The 19,827-nt window shown below is 31.8% G+C and overlaps 1 protein-coding gene across 2 annotated transcripts in view; it reads left to right on the forward strand.

The window, feature by feature from the left end:
- Positions 1-313: 313 nt before the first annotated feature.
- The window catches only part of LOC132924017 (uncharacterized), a 153,643-nt gene continuing 134,129 nt past the window's right edge, over positions 314-19,827 (forward strand). Inside the window, exon 1 of one of the 2 annotated variants that reach the window (XM_060988084.1) lies at positions 314-1,014. The gene's annotated coding sequence lies outside the window, so the exon portion shown is untranslated. The remainder of the gene's footprint in view (positions 1,015-19,827) is intronic. The other variant, XM_060988091.1, reaches the window with a different exon arrangement.

Consider the following 19,827-nt stretch of genomic DNA (forward strand, 5'->3'; position numbering starts at 1 on the left):
TCCCCGAGTGTAGGACTGTGTATATATATATATATATACATGCATTTATATATATACATACATATATATCTCCACTGTGACTCGGAGGATGGGGGGAGGGGAGGATACAAAGAGAGAGAGAGAGAGAGACGCGAAAAAGGAGAAAAGAAAATCGCATTGCTGAGCAAAGCGCGGGCGACGGCGGTTATTATAGTGCACGCGGCCCCGGCAGAGACGTCGCCGACGCCTCCGTACGGTGGCTCACCCTGTTGACACGACGTTCAACCGTTCTGCGCCGCCACCGCCGGTCGCGGGCAATCGAAAGGGTCGTAGCGCGCGTACACCGCGAGTAATCCCCAGTCGGCCAGCAGCATTTTAGCAGTAGAACACACTTAACCAGTAGTGTCGGTGCAGCTCTAACACACATTCATATATATATATATATATATTAACTTATATATAATTTTTTTTTGTATAAAAAAATATAATAATAATAATTTAGCTGACCTATTTTCGTCGTAACTGTTTTCCACAATACACACTATAAAATATATATATATATACATCGAGTTCATCATGCGATACAATTCACGTGCTTAGCATAAAATCGTTGTCGTGTCTTCTCTCCTGCGAGGATTACGCGTCGTTTTCAAATTCGTACGTAATACAAATTACAACCGACGCAATAACGAACCGATTAAATACCAAAATAACACAATTGTTACAAACGCATAATATTTGTATTAGTATTGTTGTTGTTATTATCATTACTATCGTCAACAACTCCCGCCTTATATTGTAATATTATACATATTTTTAGCCGTATCGTAGATGACATAAATTGTGTAGTAATATCTATAAAATTACCAATATAACATATATATATATATATATATAAATATAAAATATAAATTTAATTACATAAAATATATATAGAATAACTCGATTAGTGACTCACATCAATATATATATATATCAATATAAGTAAATAAGACACGCGAAAGAAGCTGATAAATCCGCTACGATAGACCGTAGGTAAGTAATTTCATAGTTTATTGTTTTATTTAGATTTAGTGTAACTTGTTTACAATATTATTTTTGTTGATTTGTCATTTATGCACTTTTGATTTATATAATATGTTCATTATATAGACATATAGTATTGTAATATAATATAGTAATTATATGTAGACCAGGGGCGTATTTAGTTTTCCGTTAGGCGGTGCGCAGAGGGAGTATTGAAAATTAAATTTCAGTTGTTCACTTTACTTAACAAAAACAATAATAAATGTAATACAATTTAGTAGAGTTGTAAATTTTATTTAAATTTTTCTTTCACGGCAACATTTTTGAATAACTTTATCTGTATTTATTTCTTTTTCTCGGTTACACGGTAACAAGTTAAAATATTTACTATTAATTTAATATAAATTTATAAAATAGTGTATCATAATATTTTGTTGTTTTATTTTAATTAATTGGTGTGTACAATAGGTACAAAAAAAAAAAAAACGCGAAAAGATCCATTCAACCATTTACCTCGCGGTAAATACGCCCCTGAATGTAGCTGAAACTCGAGATGTTCAGTAAAATAAATGAGTAATAATAAAACGTTATAGAGACGGATCACAAAAACGTTCAGTGGTTGAAAAGTTCGCCGCGCCGGGGCGAGCGATGGACGTTTGATAGATTAAACATATAGACGTACCATTTGTATTACCGATCCGCTTTGTTGTAGTGTAGCCCGCTTGTAGGTAGATAGGTCGTAGGTATGGGTGCTATATATAGGTACCCGCCGAGTCGATCGCGATATACACATATTGCGGCAAAACGATGATAATATGAGTAGGTATATATTATCTATGTATGACGTGTGTCGTGTGCGCGCAAATTATATTATATGCATTTAGGTATTTTGATGTTTGAAGTATTTCGCAGGGGAGGGTATCACTGTCTCACCCATACTATATTTTAATTTATCACTATAACACGTATACTTATCCTATATTAATATATTATCGTTAAATAATAATATGATTTCTATAACTTGTGTGTCTATGCTGTATTGTTGTTGTATAAGTGCACCGATGTAGTTTTAAGTATTAATTTGAACGATTTGAAATTAAGTCACATATGGGCATCGTTGTGCATAACGTATATTTTATTTTAGGTGAATAGTTATCGGTATTTTTTGTTGGCTTAATTTGTAAAACTTTTCATGTCAGAATACGTACAAATTATAAATTTTCATTAATTTTTAAAATCTTTTTATGTACGTTTATCAACCAATAAGTCGCTTATGAAATTTGACATTTTATCGTATTATTTTTTACAAATATTGATACGTACAAGCATAATATAAATATTAAACAAAAAGGCTGCGCCAAATTCAATAGCGATAGATACAGGGGCGTATTCAAGGAGGATATAGGGGTCAGATCCGTTATGGCTTATTTATTTATTTTTTGAATATGTCCAGTTAAAAAGTCAAAACAGTTTTGAAAATTGTGAAACAAATTCAAATAACATAGCGTTTTAAATTATAGAATAAAAAATTACATTTATTATTGTTTATCTTGTTTATTGTTTTAAAATTATATTATTATACACGTAATACATGATTTTTTAGAAAACGATTAAAAATGTAATCTTTTATTTCATATTCATAAATAAATCTAGTTATTTCATTATAGGTAATGCATATTTCATATATTATGAATATAATATAGCGGTAATATATGAATGCTAACCTATAGTTAAAATATAATAGATACTTAGTATTTTATTTTATTTTATTTTTTGTAAGTTTTTAAGATACTTAAATCGGGTCCTCATTAATGCATTTTTTTAAAAAACTCTTGAAAACGACTATTATTTTGTACATATAGGTTAGATGTCAATCCATTGGTCACCCCTTCTACCATACAAAACTTATTTCACTAGATAGATAAACTGTGTCGAGTGAGAAAATATGTACCCCATTTCAACATGTCATTTTACAGACAATTAACTTCCAAAAGACATGCGACTTGATTCAACAGATATTGACAAAATATTCAACGTATAATTTTGTTCGGGTTTTTATCCATATTTGGTTACGAAATAAAGGCCATAATATAAATCTATATTTTGTTCGATTTAGTTCTCAAACCACCGCCGAGTAGTACTGTTAGAACCTTAGAGGTAACGATTTTTTAATCAAAGCGTTATCTGCACTCTAGTATAAAGCTAATGCATATTTTAAATAAAGCTAATGCATATTTTAAATAAGTAAATACAATGATGAATAATGTACGCAACGAGATCGTGCATATATGACGTTAAATTGGCTAAATAATATTAAAATTATGTTGAATATTTATTTTATGGATTAAACTACATAATATTAATGTTAAAGCACACACTCGCAAATCCATACAATCGAAATTTAACGTTTATTTGATTAACGCATTTTTATATATATTACATTTGTGTTCACAATATTATATTATAGTACTTTACTCGAAAACAAAGTGTAATAACATATGATAAGATTGTTACTTGACAATTATGTAATTTATATTAAAATGATATTACATACCGAATGTGGAACTATAAATATTGTTTTTACTGGTAATACTGATATAGATTTTGTTTGAAGATGAACGAACTCAATAATAATACAAATAATACAATGTATTATCCTTATAATCTGATACCTATTGATAATTGAATACTGCATTGATACTTTGGGATCGAAACTGTGCTGTGCTGTTAAAGTCGTGCATGCGTTATGAGTTTTATAACTTACAGTGTATAATATAATGTGTTTAATGTATGGTAGGTACCTAATCGTAAAATTAAAAACGCATCACGCGATCGATTTATTTCCATTATACTAAATACGTATAAAATAAAATATTATTATTGCGAATTGTGAATTGCGATAACAATTTGTTTGATGCTTGTATATAAGCTATATACATAGTTACTGTTTATAATGTTTTATACTATGCCCTAAATCCATCAAACGCGCTTAGGCGTCAGTCATTTTATTTCCACGCCTTGATCCGTAAATTACTTTTACTTGTTATTTTATGTATTGTTAAAATGAAATTACTTACTAGAGGAGTATACCGGACATATAAACAAACATCTCATTTTATCTTATCGTAACTAAAACGTCGTCGACATAATGATTCAGTGCGGAATACCCAAAAGCACTTTCTTTAGGTCCGGATCTCATGAACATAAATAAGATTTATATTGTATGTATATAATATGAATATGTGTGTAGCGCGGTATGTACTGAATTATCGATCCGCCTCCGATGACCCTTTAAAAACATTTAGCGGAATTTTTTCCCCCGATCCCGTATGCGGTACAGATTTGATCCACAATCCGTCGGAAGGTGGTTCTACATTGTCATGTGCGTAAATTATATAGATGTTTTTACTCACGAGGTTCGCAAACACTCACATCGAGCATGCCACAGTTTTAACTGCGAAATTTTGCTCGAACCCTTTGCTGTTATAACGACTATAAAATATTACCTATCTGTTGTGTATAACCTATAGTTATAGTGCAGTAAGAAGTGATTTTTAAAATTAAAACAAAAACAATTTTCTAAGTCTCCGATCCGAGATATTATATTATCCATCCATGTTCATTGTTCATATAACATAATACATAATATTATACTAATTAAAAATGTATTAATTACTTATTAGTTATTATTATGACCTCGCAATAAATACATCACTTTATTTCATTATCGCCATAAAATAGATAGTGTAAATATGCGTAGCTATTATTAAAATAATTATTAATTAATATTCATCCATTAACATAATAATATTGCGCTTATTGTGTATATATAATATGCACATATAACATATAAGTATGTATAATATATATATTCAAATAAAACATCTAAGAAAATATGGAAATATTTGTAATAACAATAGATAAGACTAATGAGTGCGCAACCTTATGAAATAAAAGAATTTGATTAATTGTTGTTTTTTGTGAAAATATATAATGTACGACGTCTTAACAAATTAGTCATTGCTATCGCAGTTTATTTAAATTTAGAATTTATATTATTATCAAAATGCATCGTAAGTAAGTTTAAAAAATGGAAATTGTTTTGTAATATTGACTATGAATTTTATTTTACGAAGATCGTATACAAAACGGCAAGTCGTATTGATCTTTGTATTATTTACTATTGCGATACGTCAAAATACATATCTATCAAATATGAGAAATTTGCATAATACACAAATACTTTACAACGATGTTAGTAAATAAGATTCGTGTAATGAAAAATTCTGAATTCAATAAGTTAATAAAAGGAATGTTGGTCTCCCTCGAAAAAAATACGTATAATATGTATAAATATAAAAAAAAACATAAATATATTGAAAGTTTCGTGGAGTTTAATAATGATTTTAAAATCATTTTTTTTTTTTTGTTAACGTCCAGGTGGACACACTTTTCAGTAAAATATTTGAATATACTATAAATTCGCAATTATTACTTCTCTCGGAACAATGATGATTTTTTTTCTTGTAATTTATTGGTATCATTATAAACGATATATTTCGATAAAAATCACGCAAATATGACGGTTAGATTAGGCAATTAATGTTATTTCGACTGTGTGAAAATAACGCAGTCAATTGTGTTATAAATTATAATATTATATGTCATTGGACTAAAATAAACAGATTCTGACATTCATTACTGTGTGAAAATGACGTTGTTAATGAAATAATGTGTATCTATTGTGAATTGTGATCATAGAAAGTTGCACTGCCTTATAACTCATACAAGATCCAATAACTAGTTGCGATTTGGGTCTTGGTGAGGTTTAGTCTTCCGAAAATGTATCGGTTTATCGTAAAAAAAAAAATAAAATGAATTACAACAATATTAATTACTTAATAACTTGTACTGTTGTACGTTATACCATCATTTGTTATATTTTAATGTAGCAATGCAGTTGCCTATTATATTTTATTAATAGTTAACTTGCAGTTATATGACTAATTCAATAATGTTAATGAAATATTCAATTATTGTCTAATATACAATACTATAATAATTATTTGAGATTATGTAATTTTGTGGATCGTTAGGAATGTATTCTTACTTTCAATAATGTATTTATTCTAGTTAAGTTTGCTATACTTCAATATTTGTATTTGTATTATTGGGTGGGACTGTGGACTAAGCAGTCATACAAAAGTACTACTTTGAATAGCTCTTTACGTAAATGGGAAGTTTGACGTAGAAATATTAATATTTCATATTACATTTTTGAAAATATTTTGACCTTTTTTATGCTGGTTTGAAAAATAGGTATGTGTATAAAATATTTTGGGTTGGGTTTATAAAAATAAATACGTTAATGCAAGTAACTTACATTTAATTACTTTTTAAATCGCTAAGTATTAGAATATTTTCAAGAAAATTTAGCATAGTTGAACAATCAATAATTTATTATTTGTTATAATAATAGGTTATTATAATAACCTATTATAATAAATAATAAATATTTACATTTTCTATAATAAACCTTAAAAATCCTCTCATAAGTATTCAAAACAAATATTACCATACACTCTATACTTATAATATTATCGTATTATGCGTTGAAAATCTTTTGTATAATAATTATAATGTCAAAAAGTACTATTTGTATGTTCTCTTAAAACTCATTTTAAAGGCATACATAGAGACCACGTCCTCATGGATTGAGTGTGACTTATACCATTCTAGCTAAGGTCCAGACGACTTGAGAACTCTCCAACCCCAAAAAGTAAATAAATATAAAGCTCTAATTGTGCTCCTATTTTTAAACCGGAACCAAAATTGCAATGTTTTGGGACTGATTGAATTACAAAACAAATCGTTTTATACATATTATGTTTACGGAACAAGCGGGTTCGTGCGCATTAGTGTTTAGCAATGGTATTGTATTATTGTGTTAGTGTTGTTTTTCGAGAGAACTGTTACGGGTCAAGTACAAATGAGCTGCCAATAATTATTTCGTATGGAATACACGCGCAATAGATCGTTGAAATTAGAATACATATATATAATATGTTGAAGGCGTACCTCTCCCTCTTTCTAAATAATATAACGATATGAGTTGTAGATATTATCGTATTTCGGCAATGTGTAAAAGCACATTAATTTTTTTGTCGCTTATAAAAAAAATAAATACAAAATAATATGAAATTTGTTTGTGCCTTCACAGCCATTGCAGTTTGACTATTAATAATATGTGTTGAACGTTAATAAATTACTTGTTTAAACAATTTTAATTTTAATAACCTTGTATCCGTTTTAAAATCAAACGAGATATTTAAAACAATAATTACAATATAAAATACAATTTACAATACATTTTGCACGACAGAAAATAGTCTACAAAACGGTTTTTGGATATTATACTAATCAATTTCGTTAATAAACTATCTCACATGCCTCATCCGTAAACGTAACACACGCATAACACTATTTCCGCGTAGCACGTTAAAACTATAGTCGAAACACTCGAAACCAAGGGATAACATATGGATGTCAAAACTGACATATATTGTAATATTATAGTTGTCAAACATTCATAATATAAGGAAAGAGAAGTAAGAATAATATTGTAAAACAGAATTATTGTGAGTTGTGACCCAAAAACAAAAAAGTATATTACACACTGAATATTATGTTATTTACATTTAATTCATACACAGATGATACTTTTCGATGAATTCGAATGAGGAATTAATTTTACAGTGTACTAAAAAAAATATATATATATATACACTTTTATGGCTGTTAGAAAACTCAAAGTGTCTATGCAACAATTCTATTTAAGTGGAAAATTGAAAACAGATGATGCTTTAGATTGGTTGTTTTACAAAATTCTCGATTGCCTGTCTCATAAGAAATTGAGAAGAACTTAAAAAAAAATGATCATAAATATAAGGGAGTTTTCGTTTTAAAGTATGTATTGATTTCTTTTGGTTAATGAAGATATTCGTGGAAAAGAAATTGTTGCATACAAAGATAAATCCAGAATCCTTGCAGAATATATAAGATTTTTCGAATACATTGACAATAGATTTAGGTTATATAATATTAATATTATTAGAAAAATACATTTAATTACAATATAGACTATAATTTGTTACTATCATTACATTAAAAAACGTGAGAGCTGAAATCATTGATTACCTAACTATTTTGCAAAAGCTTATCTCGCAGTTTTCGTTACTTTTATTATATATTATGTGCGTTTAAATATGTATTTTTATACATATATGTATATAGGTACAAACTGTTTCGTATAGACGGAAAAAATATATATTTATTTGTATGCATTATATTCATGTCGTTCGTTCGAGTGCCATATTTTTAAATAAATTATATGAATTCGAGACATTCTATTTTGACGAATACAATGACTATTGAATTCATGATTTTATGATTTACGCACCTTAATATTATGGCATTGCATAGTAGTGACTCCCTTTTATCCTGGTTTTCTTGTGCTGTTTATACTTAATATTTTATGCATAGAGTTTCGTGTTTCTGGATGAAATTGTTTTTATCCTATATACAGATTGCCTGCGCGTATTTTACATTTATACTTGTCGATAAAATACACACACAGCCGTCTAATGAGAAGCTTCAAACATTTATAGAAAGTAAACTGAATCTAAAATGTCTATTCATTGTTTAAAATTAGTCTAAATATATTGAAAACTGCATTGTGTTTATAAAATTAACCCATAGAGTATTAAAAATATACAAAAATAATATAATAAAAGGTTCTCATTTAACCTGTGAGCCGACGTTAAATCATGATGGTTTTTATTCATACCGGTGTACAATTGTAAAATATTACACGTGTAGTGTACTTTTTTTGTTTCTGTTAATTTGTAGTAGTATAATAAAAACCGTAATACGATTTATCTTTCATGTACAATACAAAGTATCTTTAAATCTGTTTCTAATTCATATTAGATTAACTTTGAAAATCGTTCTCAATGAGTTAAATTCGGCTTTTAACACTTGATGTTTTCACTAGTATTTTGGAATTATTTCGTACAAATTCGATTAAATAAATTCGTTGGATTATGTATTCGTTGTTTTTATTTTTAACCGTTATAATATTATTTATTTGTCCATAAAATATCGGTTATTGTCGTTGTGCTTTGGATATTATTATATAAATGAAATGTGCAAATAGTAAAATGATGAACTACCATAACATAATATCATAATGCTATGATATGAAAAATAGATATATGATAATATGTGTTAAGTATATCATACTAAATTTTCCGTGTAATTACTAATTTATGTATAGTGAAATATAAATGTATTAAATTTAATATGTTATGATTTTATTCAAAAACGTTAAACTTAAATATTAATTGTTAGATTATATTAACTGTTATTCAATATTCGTGTGATTATTTTAAATTTCTAATATTCAAAAATTGTTGTTTAAAATATTATGCATTTAATAATAAATTATAATGGCCATAAGTCGTATGTATCAACTATCAAGTATATCGACGGTTTTATTGTACATTGTGTAAACGATAAACGTAAGACACAATTAACGAGAGAAATGAATACAAAAGAAAATGCTCAAGCGCCAATTTTTCGTTTTTGACAAAAATACAAAACTGCGTGTTTGTACGATATAAACTGTGGATGAACTGTGCTAGCGATATAGCGGGAGAGAGGGCGGATGTCTTAATATTTGAAAGCAATGATAAATTATTACATTCGAAAAACGGTTTTGAGTGGAGCTCGGGTTACTGAAAATGGGGTCTGTTGATCCCAGTGATGAGATGAAATGAGCAATCTTCGATATCATAATATTTATCGATTTATTTTTTTGATATGAAATCATGTTATGATGTGTTAGGTTAATAGTAAATAAATACATATATAGCTACACCTCTATGCACCATTGCTCCTCGTAGATAATTGAATATAAATGAACAGTTTATAACGGTATTATTTTACGTATATATACAGAACTCTCTTATAACGTGAAGCTGATGGAACCGTGTTCATAAGTTCATTAATTTTCGTAATTCATCAGTTCAAGTTTCCATTTAGCTTTTGGGTTTTAACTACATCTTTTGGATTTAAGCCAAAGGTTTATGAAAATACGCACGGTGCATGTCATATTTTTAACGTATTAAATACAGTTCTAAACGTTTTTACGCCTCGCCATAAAATAACCATTTATCTACATCTTTTTTAATCTGCCCGCGTTGTTGAACACCTTGTTTTGTGTGACACCTATAAAATATTATCTTTGACCTACTAACCATCTATATGAATTCATTATAATAAATTTAGAATGTTTTTATAATAATTAATATTGTGCAATAATTCAGTGGATTCCTCTAGTGGTGTTGATAATGTATATGCGGAAACCGTACAATTTATTTTCGTTTTTAAAATAAACGATTATAGTTAACGATTTGTATAAATGATGTCGACACTGAAACAACCACTACTACTCGGATACGTATTCAGAATTTTCACGACTGGTGCTATTTTTTTAGGCAACCCTTCCTTAAAAATGTCAAGTCGTGACGATAAAAAATCATTTTCGGTGACTAAAACGATTTAAATGCTACTGGGTGGTCGAAAGATGTCTTTGTATACCAGTGAACAGATACCTATATCTCGTGGAGTTTAGTTACTGCGGATAGCGCGTGTGCGGTGGTTACCGAAATAATCAGCAAAGCAAAAGTTTATGTTTATATGGTCATTTTGACCGGGACCGTTCAACGACATAATATTTTCGATTCAGTTCCAATTCCGGTTGAACAAAACCTATACCGCCGTGAAGTACGACGGTATACGATAGCCGGACAGCGTCATATGTCGTCCGAGCGATTGTCGCTGGCGTGTCGCGTGATGCGGGCGGCGATCATCTTTGGAATTCTTTCTATCGAATGTTTCTAACGATTCGCCGATGTCACCGCACGAGCCATTCGTATGTTTCCGCCGCCCATATATACTATTATCGATACTATAAGTGACGAGTGCACTAAAATCTGCGCGACGGCATATGATTCGATACGTCGTGATACGGCGGTACTTTGAAAACGATTCCAAACCTTTTGCCGTGGCCGTCACTTAGATCGGTCGACACAACGAGTGCCCTTGCTGTGCTAGTAATTATAGTAATAATATTATGTTCACACGACGTGTTCAGTAGTATTTATCGATTTATTGCTTTGCGAGAGCAGTACCGTTTGATGTATTATGGACTTGACGCCGTTTTAGTTATCAGGTGCGCGCCGGTTAAAAATTTATCTCGGGCAATGTCGAACGGACGAGCTGCTTAAAATTCATCGACGAAGACAACCCGTGAAATAGCCAAAATACGATATCTTATTATAATAATATACATTGACGCGAAGAAAACCAAACTCGCTGAAATGGCGATCGGTGCGCGATGATATTGCACCGTAATAATCGCGTATTTACACAGTATTTACTGTACAGTAAATTTTACGTTTGGCGCGATATAAATGTGTCTAAACTACCTTTGATTTTTATTTTTGCTACAGTTTTCGTATATATAAAAAAAAAAAACGAAAAATGAACGCTGTTTTTAGTTTTGAGTAGTCTTTTGATTTATCGGAGCACCGCTACGAATGGTAAAACAAATATAATGTCATCTGTAAACATTGCTAATCAAATAATACAATTTCGTTAATACAGTAAATGGCTACTTGATATTATAATAAAAAAAAATCTTTAGTCGACTTCGGAACGAATAATGAAAAATAGTAAATTTTATTTTTCAATCAAAACCCCGATATGATGTACAGACACTGAAATACGAATCATATCGTTGTGGTTATCACATATAGTGATATAGACATATAGTCCGTTTTTTAATGAGCCGCAATATTTTTCGATCAAGTAAAAGCTATCATCTGGACATCGGTTCATCGAGTAGGAATTACCTACTAATGCTAATGCTTCAAGCATATTGTACATCTATTATAAAGTTGACAAATGACATGTAAAAATATAACATATATCCAAATGTATAGCATGTTCAAATAATAAAGTTTCATTTATAATTTTTCATTTTATTATAAACAAAATTATTTTATTGGATAAGAAAGATCTCGAAAGTTGAGCGTTTGACGTTTTTCTATCTTTTGTTTTCATATTGAAAGTTGCTCACTCCATCAAACTTTAGACGAGATTATTTTTAAGAAATAAGCCTTACAAAAGTCGAGTGTTGATGCTCGCGCACAGAAAGATTATGTTAGATTTAAGAAGTCCCAACACTTTTACTTTTCTGTTAAATCGTATTGTATCATATTGTTATAGAAAATACATTACTAAACTTCAATATAATAAAAGTATCTCAAGCGCACAAAAAAAAAAAAGAAAAAAATCAAAAATAAATAAAAACTTTATTATATTTATATAAACATAAACTATAATAATCCTGTAGTGGCGTCAGAAAGACAGTATAAGATTTATTTTATAGAGGATTTACTACTTGTTGATAATATTAATATACCGGCACTTTTTGAATACGGTAACTTCATCTCGAGGAATGTGGTATTTGATTTCCAAGAGAACGGGATTACGAACCAACGGTTAACGATGAAACGTTTGAGGGTGAAATAAGATTTTAAAGTCTACACTTACGGGGTTTAATTGGAAACGAATTACGAGCAGAAGTTAGAAATCGGACAGCTGTTCTATTGTAATTTTATTGTGATGTATCGTGCTATTTTATATACTCGTCGAACGGCGACAGACAAGCTTTCCGTACGGTTAATCAAATAATAACGCAATCCGTCGTATCTTCGCGTAAACCGTTAATGTCGAGACAGAATTAAAGTCGTATTATTACATCCGATGAGAAATCGGGGACACGTATTAGTGTGTTGTAAACGTTTATTTCGCGTGCGGAGGACCGCCGCCGCGCGACAGTGTATACGCGGCTGGTGTTTCGAGAAGCGGTACATCGCCTACCCCACCACGGCTTTCTTCCCGAGACAACACGACTTCGTGGGTGTCCGTGCATTTATCCCCATATACTCGCGTGGATCAACGGATTAAGCACGCGTACAATAATAATACTATCGCACACGCAGTTCGCTTGTGCCGTCGATTCAACCGTTGTCCTCGGCGGGGCCCCCGAAGAGCTTAGAAACAAACTCTACAATAACTATATGTACAATATATACTCGTATATATATATATCCATGTAATTTATACACTAACTCTGTGCGTGCAAAGGGTGTGGTCGTCCGTGAACCGATCGCCTTCACATCGCGCTGCAGTCGTAGGAAACGGCGTTGTATTATAATAATATGCGAGCAACGGATGAGACGGCGGAATCGCCCGTTGATCCCGCGCAAATGTCGGGTTCTTGACTGCTGCTACGGCTGCTACTTCTGCTGCTGTCGCAGACGCCGCGCCAAACGGGTCCCATCGCCCTCCACCACACCCGCCGTTGATTTAATTGCCGGATACCGTCGGGAGTATAATATAAACCGCTCCGTTTGCTTCCTGTCCGCGTTGGTCGCGGTCGTCGTCCGGCGTCGGTGGCTGCCGCGATAATTAATGTGGGACACACGCGGGTGCTCGCAGCGACATTGTACATTGTGCGTACATCTCTACCGCTGCCGCCGCGCCGTTACCATTATTATAAACATATAAGAGCTATACCGGGTTTCGCGCACGTATGTACCGCGGTAATGAATTTTGGTGGCCGCGCGGAACCCCCTACCAACCCCGCAGCCGCGGATTGCGGGACGGGCGAAGAGGGGCACAGTTAATAAAACGACCACAGTGAGTGGCGGAGGGGAAGGGGGTCAGGGTTAAAAAGAGCGGTAGAAACAGCCCGGAGACAGAGAGGACGAGAGAGACGGAGAGTTGTTACTGAGCGGGTCAGAGAAAGAGTGAGTGAGAGAGAACGAGTGATACGCGCGTGTATGTGTGTAAGAGAAAGAGAGAGGGAGAGTGAGAGAGAGAGAGAGAGAGAGAGAGAGAGAGAGAGTGAAAACTAATGACTGTATGTGTGTGTGCGTCTGTACGTTGTGTGTGAAGCTTGGCCCGGTGGAAGTCCCAGTGACATCGATTTTCCCGTGAAAAGCTCCTCTCCGTCTCTCCACACGCGCTCTCACTGTGTTTCCCTCCACTGGTGGCAGTAACTGTTGGGGGGTGGTGGTGCTGGTATAGTGGCAGTGGCGGCGGCGACAGTGGTTTAGTTTCTCTATGTAATAATGTGTTTGTATGTATATGCGTTTGTATGCATGTGTGTGTGTGTGTGTGCATGTGAGTGCGTTTGTATTCGCGAAGATGAGTGTTAAACTGGACTTGATACCCACACTCTAATACACACACGAGCACGTGTATATAATCCATACAGATCCTCGGGTCGAAATCGGGGGAGAGAGGACTTTGAAGTCGGCATTTTCCCTATTTCGTCGAGTACATGTCGTTTACTCCGATCGCGTAATTCGTGTGTCGTCTGCATTTTATGGGCGACGACGGTTGTTTTTATTAAACGATTAAACGGACGATAAGTGCGAACCGACCGCGAGGACTCTACCCCCGACCACGCTGCAGTAACTGGACAAATGGATGTGATTGTGTGTATGTGTGTGTGTGCACCGGACAATCGAAAGTGGCCACCCGCTGAACGGCGCTTGTGTACTTCCTGCGAAAGCTAATTCGCCGAAAATACAAGACTATTTCCCGTTAGCTTTCAGACACATGTTCGAACATTTTATATTGAACAACATCGCTCCAAATACAAATACAACACAGCTGCTAATAATCGGCACAGATATACGCGGGCCGTGGTAAATGGTTACGTTTCAAGCGCACCGCCCCTGCCATTGTTGTAATGTAAACGCGCTTATTATTATTATTTTTTCGAGGTTAACCGTTTTAGCGTTTCCTACGCCTACCGCATAACATCCATCCATACATATATATATATGCAACGCACACTCTATAAATCAACCACACGTCGTTTGTCAACACTTCCGTGTGCACCTATTATGAGTACCTATGAAACTATTTACACTGTACCTACGTATATATATATGTTTATATTCAATTTCATGATTTTAAGCCGTGTTAGGTTTCGGTGTCTGACGCTCACGTTTTTTTCATCCACTCCACAGCTGTTCGTTTGAAATGAACTATATCTTATTATGTCCACACGGAGATAATGCGCTGAATATATAGCCGCGTAAAAGTTAAATATATTAATTCCTTACAAGCTTTATTGTGAAAGTCCAATTCAAATTGACGCTGTAAATATCTTGTGTGAAAAAAAATAGTTTTTTTTATATACACTTGAATTAAATTTCTTCGTACAAAATAACACCTTTCCTACGAAAAATTTGTCTATTGCTGAAACAGCATAAATCATGATAATATAATATTAATCACAATATTCCAAATAATATATGAAATAAGACCTACTTTTTATATTATTCACGCATTAATCATTTACAATTTATAGCTATTGAATTGTTCAATCCTTTTTTTTCGTGGTGTTTTAACTTGTGTATTACAAAATAGTATACTTTTTAATAAAATGTGTTTAAGAAATATGTAGCGGATCCTATTTGAAGTGTTTGGTCATTCATGAAACTAATTTCGTGTAATTATTATTAATTTATGCCAACACCTTTATTCAACCGTCTAATGAATGTTTGCATTAGTGTCGGTACGCGAATACATTTAATTATTTCAGTGACAAAGTACATTGTTACGTGCTGAACTACTCTGTCCGGGCACTCCATAAATCATAATATATCTACTTTAGCTACTTGTTAGATAAATAATTTAAAATTTTGTTTTTTAAATTAAATTTAACATACAAAATAGTAGCAAGATTTTTTGATATAATTTTCAAAGATAAAAATATACGAATTGCGATGAATCTATTATTTTACGACGTCTGTTTTTTCAATTATTTTTTTTTTTATCGAGCAGTAAAATTAATTCAAATTTTAACTTTGAAAGTGATTTTTGGTTACAATTAATAGTTCAGTTTATTAAAAGTTAAGGGCGATTTGAATTTTTACGACAAATCGATTTTGTTTTTTGTTGTAATTAAAAAATGAAATACTGTAGGTACTTTAATATTTCATCAATTATTTTTATAAAATGTTATAGATATAATATATATTTAAAAATAAACACAAAAACTTTGTCACTGATTATACAATAGGTAATACCGCTGGTATAAAATATTTAAAGTTCAATGCTTTTAGTTTCCATATTGATTAGACCCGAGTTCCCAGAAAACCCAGAGTTTTAAATTGTTTTTTTTTTTAAAAATAAGAATGAAATTATTTATTTTATTTTGATAAATATTTATTTTTCGTTGTTGTTATAATTAACGAGAAATATCCCACGCAAAATCAATTGTAGGTAGGTCCAAATAATATCAAATGTCTATTTCCCCTGCATCATCAGATGTCAAAATATAAAGTTATGGAAACAAAATGTTTTCCACTTTTAGTTGAAAATTGTCTGTGTAATATACCTGTAGTTGTCTCATAAGTTGTATTGTATTGTCTGGAGGTTTTTTTGATTCATACCGTAAACTGATTATATCACTTGAAGAGTTCGTCGTTTTGAAATTTGAATATGACCATAAATCGTAGCTAATTTATTAAATGTTTTTTTTTTTGATTCTCATATTGTACATGATGTAAAAGTTATGATTAAAAATCTGGGAACAATAATAAATAACAGGTATTTTTCTCGGTTTTGTTTTAAAAACAATTTCCGTCTTTACTACTTTACTTAGTTATTTTTTTTATCTCTCACTTCCTTAAAACGGCGAATTAACGATAAACGCATAGTTAACAGTATAATTATAGCGTATATACGCGAGTACATAGTTTGATTTGTTTTGATTACAACAACGGTGATTACTATTTTTCCATTTATAATTCAATTAATCAAACGAAATATTATGGAAAGTATAACAAAATATATTTATATGGTAGAACAATATTAAAAAATATATATTTACTTTAAATCATATATTATGGATGTAGCTATATGCGTATATTGAATTGTGTCAACACTGTCTCCACCACATTCGAAATTTCACAGTATACCAAACAAATGCAAAGCCTAGACTCGGTTAGGTATTTGTTTAACGTTATCAATTGTCATAAGCCAGCAGCTGTTTCTGGGCATGTGTATTTATGTCGCGTCCCGTGATATTTTGAAGGTGATAGAGGATAATGGTCGACACAATCCGGCATCGGAGCAAATATACACGATATAACTACGTTCATAGTTTGTACAAACTAATAGATATTAACAATCTGTATATTATACTTGATAATATATTACATTGGCAAATGTGATGTGAATGATGGCACATATGCGTTGTACAAATACGTATAGTCGTGGCTTTCGGACGAATATACATATACACTATAGATGTCGACTACTCGTATTGCTTCACAAAAAATACAATTTTAGATTTGCAGCGCTTGTTTATACGTAATAATATCATCGAGTATAATATTCGCATATTTATTTTATCTTATTACCGAAGTATAAAAAACAAGGTTATTAGTTGGAAATAATAAGTTTAAAATAAAATCAATATTGTATTCAATTATAAAATTCAATTTTTTTTCTTCATATATCAGAGAATATCCCAATCGCTTCGTATTGATTGTCGGGATTGTGAAATTGTTTTCTATAGCAAAGTTGAAATTAGGACAATGCTCACGCTGGACGGCGGTGTGTATGACTGTGATTTTTGTATTGTATGTCCGAGGTACGCATTTGCGATTATCGCATGATAAATCTGACTCTTTCGTATATATTATGGTTTATTTAAACTAAATATTCACGATTTATTATACAACTTATACATTATGTGAATGACTCGTTATTTTTTTTTTTTTAATTAGTTTATTGTTATATATACCATTCTTTAAATATTTATTTATTGATATAAATTATTGCTACAAAACGTAATAATAATTTAATTTATTTTCCTTCCAATATTATAATCGAAATTAACTATAAAACTGATTATTTTAGACGCTTTTGTGATTAGTTTAGTGGTATATGTTTATGGAATACTCGAATCATTGCTCACAACTAACTTAGCATCCGATTACATTTTTTTCAATAAAAAAAAAAAATTAAAATGATAATTATAACTGTCTAAAAAGATTATGTAATTTATTTTGAACCAAAATTATTATACCTGCAAACACTTCATCAGGTCATCGATCAAAAGAAATCTTTCAAAACATCAATTTTGGAATCGAAAATCATGATGTATGATTAGCTTATAATCAATTCAATTGAAATAACATAATGGCGTTCAAAGGTTAGAGACGAATTAGTTATTAGACTGTATTATGGAGGGGGGAGTTACATATGATGAGGAGCAGGATAAAATATTATTATTAAATCCAGAGTTGTTTTCATAATATTATATCGTTACAATTACTGCCGTCAGCCATCTTGTTAGTCGTTACACCTTTGTCGTCGCGGTGCCACACTTATTTTCCATGTACACACCACACTGGTAAATGTAAATAATAATTATTATTATTCATGCGATAACAGGACCAATTTTCACGCGCCACTGTTACTATATTATTATATATAATATACACTCTGCTACACTATTATGCACTGCTAAAATACGTGTCTTCAAGACAACACCGTCGATCCGAAACACAATAAACGCATATATTATAACATAATATATGCGCGTGTGTACGGTTTTTGATGCAATACGCATTACGCACGGATACAGTACGCTGGTATCCGCTAATACTTAAACTCTATAAACTTTAAAACTCTCTACATACTCAACTGTAATACTTAAACGTATCGCCGGGGGGGCGGTGTGTTTATTATCATAATGTTAAATATATGTTTTATACGTACACAACGCGTAAAAGACGAATCCGAATAAGTGCTATTTTATTTAGACAAACACGCGTATGTATATGCGTATATGATACACATACACGGCAACGGATGTTATAATAATATATAATGTAATATATAAACTGCCGATGATTTAGCAATATTTGGGAACAGTTCTGTATGTTTTCCGGCGTGTATCACATAACATTCGCGTGTGTATTTGCATTTTGTTGTCTACAACTAACGATTAACGAAACAATATATTACATGACGTCTTACTACGTTATAGAAAGAGTCGAGTGAACCCTTAACGTTTTTTCAAACAAATTTGAGCGACATGTCATGTAGAAGAGTCTTATAAATTATCACTACGGGAGGTCACGTCTTAATCGTTTTCGTTTTATCGACATTTTCCAAAATAAACTCGTCAGCTCTGATGATTTAATCTCCTTGTTGCACGAAGACGAACGATCGTCGACTGATCGCATCGACATTTCAATAAATTGTGCGGTAACCTATACCAGTTTCTTGGAAAAAGGTCATCCGAGCATCTGCCGTAGGTATTTTTATCATCATAGTTATGGCCTGTGACTTAGTATATCATATTGCGTCTTTATAGACGCACATAAAACAACTCGATAGCTGACTATACGATATCGTTCAAGTTTATCAGTCGTATTATGCTCACAGGACAATGCTCGCAATATATATTACGACTGATGACGATCTACAGGTCTAAATAACGATTTCATCGTATAACCTCTCGTCCGCAAAACGTCGCAGCAGTAATGTCGTCATCGCGGTATACATATGCAACGGCTCGTAATATATTATACATAAATAACGCGCCGAACCCACACGTGTACGTATAGAGTATAGGTACACTACCTACGGCTT

This window comes from Rhopalosiphum padi, chromosome 1, assembly GCF_020882245.1.
Source record: "Rhopalosiphum padi isolate XX-2018 chromosome 1, ASM2088224v1, whole genome shotgun sequence".
Classification (NCBI taxonomy): Eukaryota; Metazoa; Arthropoda; class Insecta; order Hemiptera; family Aphididae; genus Rhopalosiphum; species Rhopalosiphum padi.